Genomic DNA, 8,073 nt, shown 5'->3' with positions numbered 1-8,073 from the left:
CAACAAGTCTTCCCAACAAACATTGATGAGGTGGGACCATCAATGTCTCTAATTGACAAGTGGCAGAACCAGTAACTAACACCAAGCAGTCTGGTTCCAGAGTCCATGCATCTAAACCAGTTGGCTAGGCTGTCTTTCCTGACAGCTATCTCAGGTGGGTTTTGTCATGCCCATTTACAGACAAGACCACTTGTTCAAGAGCTCCCAGCCAGTAGGGCAAACTGTTGAAGCCAGATCTCTGGGATCCCAAGGCCTTGTTCAAGTGCTAGGCTGTCTACCCATCTCGCCTCCCCAGTAGCCTCTATGACTTTCATAGAATTTAAACTAGTCAATCAGATTATAAGCATTCGGAGTTACAAATAGCCTTACTTACTATATGTTCCCAAGAGTAAAGGATTCTGTTCTATCACTTCTCAGCCTTTTGGCTAAGATCAAGTGTAGTATCTGTTCTTATCAGTTTAATATCTGATACGTCCTCTATAAGAGTAAAGGATTCTGTTCTGAGTATGTAGTCAGTAAATGTCCTTGGCTAATTGGGGACATTAATAAGATGTTACTGATGGGGGGGGCAGGTGTGCATATAATGTGTTGGATGGCCACAAAGATATTTCTTTTGGTTCTTCTCCAAGTTGTAACATTATAGAAATCTTTGCAAAATAAGACTTGTGTAAGTGTAATGAACATTGTACCAGATGTCACATATCTGACATTTTATTTTCTTGTCTTACACATTGAAGCCTATATGCAGAGTTTTAAAATGTTGTATATGTATACATATATATGTATCCAAAACAAGATATACCATAGAACACATGTATATAGCATTATATATCTAACACACATAACATATTATATTATATTATATTATTATATCATATCATATCATATTATGTGTAGACTCTTTCTAATTTACTTTAAATTGTCTGGTTCAAAGCTGCATGTGAACTTCTTTGAACATCTCTCCTGGAAGTTTACAGTGAAGACAAGCTGTGTTTAGGAGCTAAACACAGGTAGAATCCTCGTTTTTTTTTTTTTTTTCCTAATGGTTGGTTTAAACATAAATAGATTTATAAAGCAGAGAATATTTTAGAAATGAGCTCAGAAAGCCCCCAATTATCCCCACTTCATGGTGTTCATGGTCTATTTAATGCCCTCCCTTTAGGTGGGACTGGACTTATCCACTCACTTTGAGGATATAGAATATAGCAGATGGATGGGATGGCACTCTTGAGATTAGGTTATAAAAAAGCCCATGACTCCCATCTTTGGTGCCTGCTTTCACCCTTAATTCCTCACTGTAGAAGCAGCCAGCTGTCCTAAGGAGAGGCCCACATGGCAAGAAATTTATGTCTCCAGTGAAGAGGCAATGAGAACCTGAGGACTGCCAAAAGCATGAGTGAGCTTGGAAAGTTCAGCCTTGAGATGGATGATGGCAGCCTGTGTCTACACTGTGTGAAGCTTTGTGACAGACCCTAAGTCTGAAGTGCCCAGCTAAGCCACACCAGATTCCTAACATAGAAATTATAAGACTACAAATGTTCATTGTTTTAAGCAAATAATTTTTGCTGGTAATTTGTTTAGCAACCCTGGGTAATCCATAGGGCAAAGAGTTGGAGTGGGATGAAGCACAGAATTTGTTGTTGAGCAACCCCTTGGCTAAAACCCAACCAGCTATGCAACACGGACAAGTCGCTTAACCTCCATGAGCCTCTGCTTCCTCAACCTTAAACCAGTGATAACACTAATTACCTTGAAAATTGTTATCACCATTAACTTGAAGAGCATATATTAATAGTGGTTAGTGAAGGGCCTGCTATGTATGGGGTCTAATTTAGCATTTCATTTTGTTAATGGCACTGGGGAAGTCTTTGGTCAGAAGATTTCCAAATTCTTTGTGTCCCGTGGGAAGAATCCATGGCAGGACAGAGGGTGTAATGGCGTGTACTAAAAGTTAGGGAGAGGAATTACTAAAGGATCATGGTGGGACCAAGTGGAAGCTGGAAGCAGAGAGAAGGTGGTTTTCTCTTCCAGGTGCTTTTAAAACTTATGCTAACCTATGGGGAGAGAAGAACCTGGTGATTCCCACCCAAAAATCAATGAGTGGGGAGGAGCATGGGTGGTCCCTGGGCCAGGTGAGGGTGGTTTGAATTGTCCTTGAGGTAGGGTGTGAATAACCTACACACGTTTGCTATTGAAAAGAAGGCTCAGGGAAAGAGAGGAAGGTTCAATCTGAAATACAATATTAAGTCATTTTGTCTAAGAGTCCTGAACTTTCCCTAATTCTAGCCTGCCTCAATTTCTCTTTCCTCTCCCTCAGTACTCCCATGAAGCCCTCCTTGCTTCTTTCTCATGCTATATTGGAGATGGGGCATTTGAAACAATATTAGGGCAGATTTTGAGAACTGGTGATATTCAAGGATGCAGCGTTTCAAGCCCAGAGCCCAGAGGGGCTATCGTATGATTTGGAATGGGGAGAGAAGGAAGAGGTGCATTAAAGGAAGAGAAGCCAACCTTAAAGATCCCTTTCTTGACAACATGTTGTTTTTCTGATTTCGTTGCAAGGAGCAGATATAAAGATAGGTGGGTGTTTAGTTACCTCTCTTTCCCCAAAATGGATATTCCCAGAGTGATGAATAAAAGATGGTCTTAACTTGATACTATTTTTTTTCCTGTAGGATAATATATATGATGTTTTCTACCAAAAATGTCTGAAGGTAGCTTTTACTTCTTTCTCAAGGAAGAATACAACCAAAGAAAAAGGCAACTAGGAGCTGTGTAGCCTTTGGTAGTTCCTGTGGGAAATACACCAGCCCCAGGTTTCAGGCTGAGAGCAATATCTAACATCTGAAATAAAACAAAAGCATTTATTAAATCCAAAACCATTCAGGCAAGGTTTCTAGGTGCTCTTATTTTACAGATAAGAAAGAGGCCAGGAAACTCTCTTGAGCCTGGGAAGATAGTTGAAGAATGGGGGAGCCTTGCTGGAAGGCTGGCCTTGGCTTCTTTTCTTTCTGTGGATGGAAGGAGTGTTTGCTTAGTCCAGGACTTCTTGAAAAAGACTGGTCTAAGTTGGGAATTGAAAAATGATGTGAACTTGGACGTAGCTCACAGGTAGAGTGCTTGCCTAGCATGTGTAAGGCCCTGGATCCTATGTCCTGCACTGGAGAAAAACAAACAAACAAACAACACCCAGAACAAATAAACAAGAACAAAAACTGATGTGAAGAGATGAGTTGGCAAGATCTACTCTAGGGCAGTAGAACCCAAATGAGACCATTCTAGGGCTATTTGTAGCCAATTAAAAATGGAAGGCAGTTGTAGAAGGAAGAGGAAGAGGAGGAAAGAAGAAGGGATGAGAGAAAACTTAAACTTTAAGAGAACAATGGCAGGGAAGGAAGCAAGTAGAATTCTTTGATGTAGGAAATCAAAGAAAAGGTGATATTTGTCAAGACAGAATATAACTAGGTTTGTCAGCAATGAGGAAGGGAAGGGAATTAGAGGAGGAGGGGGAGGATTGGGATTGCAGCTAACACTTACCACGGATGTGCCTTGTGCCTGGCACTCTTCTGATGCACAGCGTTTATATCTGTATTTATTTGTGTCATTCTTACAACAGTTCTGTGAGGCTGACAGAAGGCCAGATAGTTTCCACTCCAAGAACTGGCAATGACCATGGTCTAGGAAGAATACAGAAGCAATGTCAGTTACAGAAGAAAAGCATTGAGTTCAGAGCAAGATGGAACTGGGGACAAATCCCAGCTCCACCATGTTAGCCCTGATCTGCCCATAGGTTCACTGGGACAAACATCTTATATATCGTGAGACTCAGCTCCCTTAGGTGAAATGGGATTGATGTAGTACCTGCCTCACAGGGTCACTGTGAACCAAAGTGAGGTGGAACAGACTTAATGCCTGGGATGGTGACTGAAACAATGGTAGTCACAATTACGACTGTCACTGTTACTATGGTTATAATGGAGCAATGGCTGTGGTCAGTGAGTTTCTGATACCTTAAGAAATACAATTGCTCAGTACCCTACATATATTTTTGGTACTGGGGTTTGAACTCAGGGCCTCGCCCTTGCTAGGCAGGGATTCTACCACTTGAGCCATGCCTGCATTTTTTTTTTTTTAGTTATTTTTCAGATAGAGTCTTATATTTTTCCCTCAGGGCCAGCCTCAGACTGGGATCCTCCTAAGATGGCCTCCCGAGTAGCTGGGATGACAGGAGTGCAGCACTATTCCTAGTTTATTGGTTAAAATTTGGTCTCACTGCTGGGTGCTGGTGGCTCATTCCCATAATCCTAGCTACTCAGGAAGTAGATATCAGGAGGACTACAGTTTGAAGCCAGCCCTGGGCAAATAGTTCTGGAGACCCCATCTTGAAAAAACCCATCACAAAAACAGGGCTGGTGGAATGGCTCGGCTCAAATGATAGAGTACCTGCCTAGCAAGTGTGAGTCCCTGAGTTCAAGCCCTAGTACCGCAAAGAAAGAGTGAAAGAAAGACATTGAGCCTCACTGCTCAGTTACTGTTTGCCTGGGCAGGCAAAAGTATAATTCTCTTGATTTCTCCCTCCTGAGTAGCTGGGATTACAGGTACACATCACCACGCCTGTCTTGTATTCATTTTAATTGCAAGTTTGTTTATAGTATGACAAACTCTACAGAGCACTGGAAAAAGAGTGAAGAGAACTGCCTGCTAGTCCCCATCTATCATTCCTTTGATCCTAGGTATCAAGATCTCTGAAGTTGAAGGAGAGGAAGAAATGCTAAGATTCCTTCTAGCTAAAAAAACAAAAAAGGTTCACTTGCCAGTCAATGTTTTTTCTCCATTATTTTAACTGCTCTGAATGCTTTATTTGGATGCTTCTGAAACAGAAACAAATCAATAGAACTTTATGCCATCATTTCTGGCACAAGTGTGCTTTAAATTACAACCAAAATCTGGTCTTAGAATGGGAAGTTCTGACAGTCTGTGGTGGTGGGAGCAGATGGTGGTGGTGATCAGTGAAGCCTGCACTCCTCAGGGTGAGTCCACAGACAATGCACAAAGCCCAGAAACTGAGAGAGACAAGCCGAAAATGTTGCTCAGAGATAAGGATGGTACATATCAAAAGAATGAATTGAAAACTTTGAAGTGGTTGAGTCCTGGAGAAAAAAAAAGGACAGCTATTTCTCAAAAATGAGACTATTGGAAATATCAACTCTTAGCTCTATGTCTTTATAACTTTGATCAAAATCAAAATTAAGTAAATACGTCCTCTCAAGATACCAAAAGCATAAAAGCCCAGTGGGTGAAAAAGTCAAAACTTTGAGTTGGTGTGCAGGCAGAAGTTAGATAAAGGTGGGAGCTGACACATGGGTAAGACCATGTGAACTTTGTAAGCCATGATAAGAATTTTTGTATTTATTCTGAGCTCTGTGGAAAACCCCAGAAATAATTTAAGCAAAGATACAACAGGGTTAGATCTGCATTTTGAAATAATCTGACTTCCCACGAGACTAGAACATCCATGAGAAGAAAGACCAAGCCAGTTACTGTAGCCCTAGTGTCTAGAGACGGGCTCAATACAAACGTCTTTCAAATAGTTGAGGAATGAGGAAATAAATGAATGCATCCCATGTCTCAGTTTCCCCATCTGTATAATGGGAAGAAAAGAAACCTGCTTTTTAAAAATTCACTCCCAGAAATGTTGTGAAAACAGATTTTGAAAGAAATATATTGAGTTCCTTAGAAAGTATTACTCTTTAAAATGGTGGCAGAAAAAAAATATTCTGGTCAACTAAGGACTATCACCTCTACAAACTTAAATTAAATATGAGTATCTGCTATAGCTTATGATGAAACAGGGGAGGAATGAGAGCCCACTTCAGAAGGTGAAGTTCTTTGAAAACTTATTCTCTGAAATTATTTTTCTTTTACATTTAAAGACGGTTAGGCTAACATCAATATTTTCCTTTGAACAGCACACTGTAAGCGCAGCCTAGTCAGTGTGCTTGGGTGTGTGTACATATGCACTGCATATTTTTAATGCTGCTCTAGTCTGTAAAAAAAATTATGTGAGCAACAGGAGTTTGTCATGAGCAATAAAATCTTTTATGTGGATTCTTTCCCATTCTTTTTGAGGGAATTTCTCAGAATTTTTTCCACAACTCAGATTTAGACTCAGGAGATTCTTCAATGTTGTTTTTTCTTCCCCTTCACCAAGATGTGCTAGAGCAAAAAGCAGACCATTCTAGGAGTACTGTTTGTTGATTGAATAAGGACTTTGGCCTCTGTTGTGTTTTGCAGCTAGATAGGCCATGAAGAATTGGAGCTAACATTCCCTTCCCATATTCTGCGTGACTGAACTCAGACGATTACAGAAAAGACAGACGTGTAGAAGTACGGTATCCCTCTGGGTGGATGCTGTGGAAAGGGTCAGCCTTTTCCTTATGAGGCCAGAGATCTACCAAAGGCCTCCCTCCCTGGCCTCCTCCCTCTCTCATGGTTAAAGATGGATAATTGTAGCTGAAAGCTGGCACTCTGCCTTTGTGACCCACAAATATTCTTTACTTTTTATTGACACCACTACACGTTCAAATTTGAGCAGGGTTTGCTACAATAGCACTTGGTACATTTCTGCGTTTCTTATTCTGCTTTACAAAGATGAGAACATTTTTCTTATGAGCTAACTAAGAAATAAGTCCTTTCAGTATCTTATCCACCGTGTAAAGAAAGAAAAAAAGTACATGGCTTGTACACTGAATGCTATAAAACACTACTGAAAGAAATTAAAGCTGGGCACCCGTGGTTATGCCTGTAATCCTAGCTACTCAGGAAGCAGAGATCGGGTTTGAGGCCAGCCTGGGCAAATAGTTCACCATACCCTGTCTCGAAAAACCCATCACAAAAAAAGGACTGGTGGAGTGGCTTTAGGTGTAGGCCCTGAGTGCAAGCCCTAGTACCTCAAAAAATAAATAAATAAATAAATAAATAAAAAAGAAAGGAAGGAAGGAAGGAATTAAAGATGACCTAGATAAATGGAAAACTATCTCACAATCATGGACAGAAGACTTAATGTTGTTAAGATGCCAACACTCCCAGACTAATCTCCAGATTCAGATCATCCCTGGCAAAAACCCAACTGCCATTTTCCTTTCTTTCTTAATTTTCTTTTCCTTCTTCCCTTTTCTTGCCCCTTCCCTCCTCCCTCTCTCCCTCCCGCCCTCCTTCTTTCTTCCCTACATCCCTTTCCTCTCTCCTTCCTTCATTCTTTCCTTCCCTTCCCTCCCTCCCTCTCCCTCTTTCCTTCCTTCCCTCCTTCCTCCCTTCTTTCCTTCCCTTCATCCCTCCTTCCTTCCTTCCCTCTTTCCTTACTTCTCTCTCTCTCTCTTCCTTTCTTTTTGACATTAACAAGATTTACAGGGAAGTCAAAACACTCAGAATAGATTAAATAATCTTGAAGAACAAAGTAGTAGGACTCACACTTTCCTGTCTCAAAACTTATAACAGGACTGAACATGATGGCTACTGCCTATAGTTCCAGCTACTTGAGAGGCAGAGAGAGGAGGATCATGGTTTGAGGCCAGCAGAAACAAAAAGTCAGCAAGACCCTGTTTTAACAAGCAGGCCAGGTGTGGTAGTTCACACTTGTAATTCCAGCTATGTGGGAGGGAAAGGTAAAAGGATTACAGTCCAAGGCTGGCCTGGGCAAAAATGAGGGACTTCATCTCAAAAATAAAATGCAAAAGGGCTGGGGATGTGGCTCAAGTAGTAGAGCACTAGCAAGTGTGAGGCCCTGAGTTCAAATCCCCGTACTGCCAAAACAACAAAAAAAACTTACAACCTGGCTACCATAATTACGACAGTGGGATACTGGCATAAGATAAACATGTAAGTCAATGGAACAGAATTGACAGTGCAGAAACAAACACATTATATTTATGGTCACTTTATTCTTGACAGGGGTGCCAATGGCTATTCACTATAGAAATAAGTGTCTTCAACTAATGGTGCTGGGAAAATTGCAAATGAGTGAAGTCAGACCCTTACCTCAAACTATACAGCAATCAACTAAAAATGGATCGC

The 8,073-nt window shown here is 41.0% G+C and overlaps 1 pseudogene; it reads left to right on the top strand.

Moving 5' to 3' along the window:
- The first annotated feature begins 405 nt into the window (after positions 1 to 405).
- Positions 406 to 525, top strand: LOC141415132 (U2 spliceosomal RNA; annotated as a pseudogene).
- The last annotated feature ends 7,548 nt before the right edge of the window (positions 526 to 8,073 follow it).

Source organism: Castor canadensis, chromosome 12, assembly GCF_047511655.1.
Source record: "Castor canadensis chromosome 12, mCasCan1.hap1v2, whole genome shotgun sequence".
In the NCBI taxonomy this organism is placed as follows: Eukaryota; Metazoa; Chordata; class Mammalia; order Rodentia; family Castoridae; genus Castor; species Castor canadensis.
This window is presented reverse-complemented; position numbering and strand designations above follow the sequence as displayed.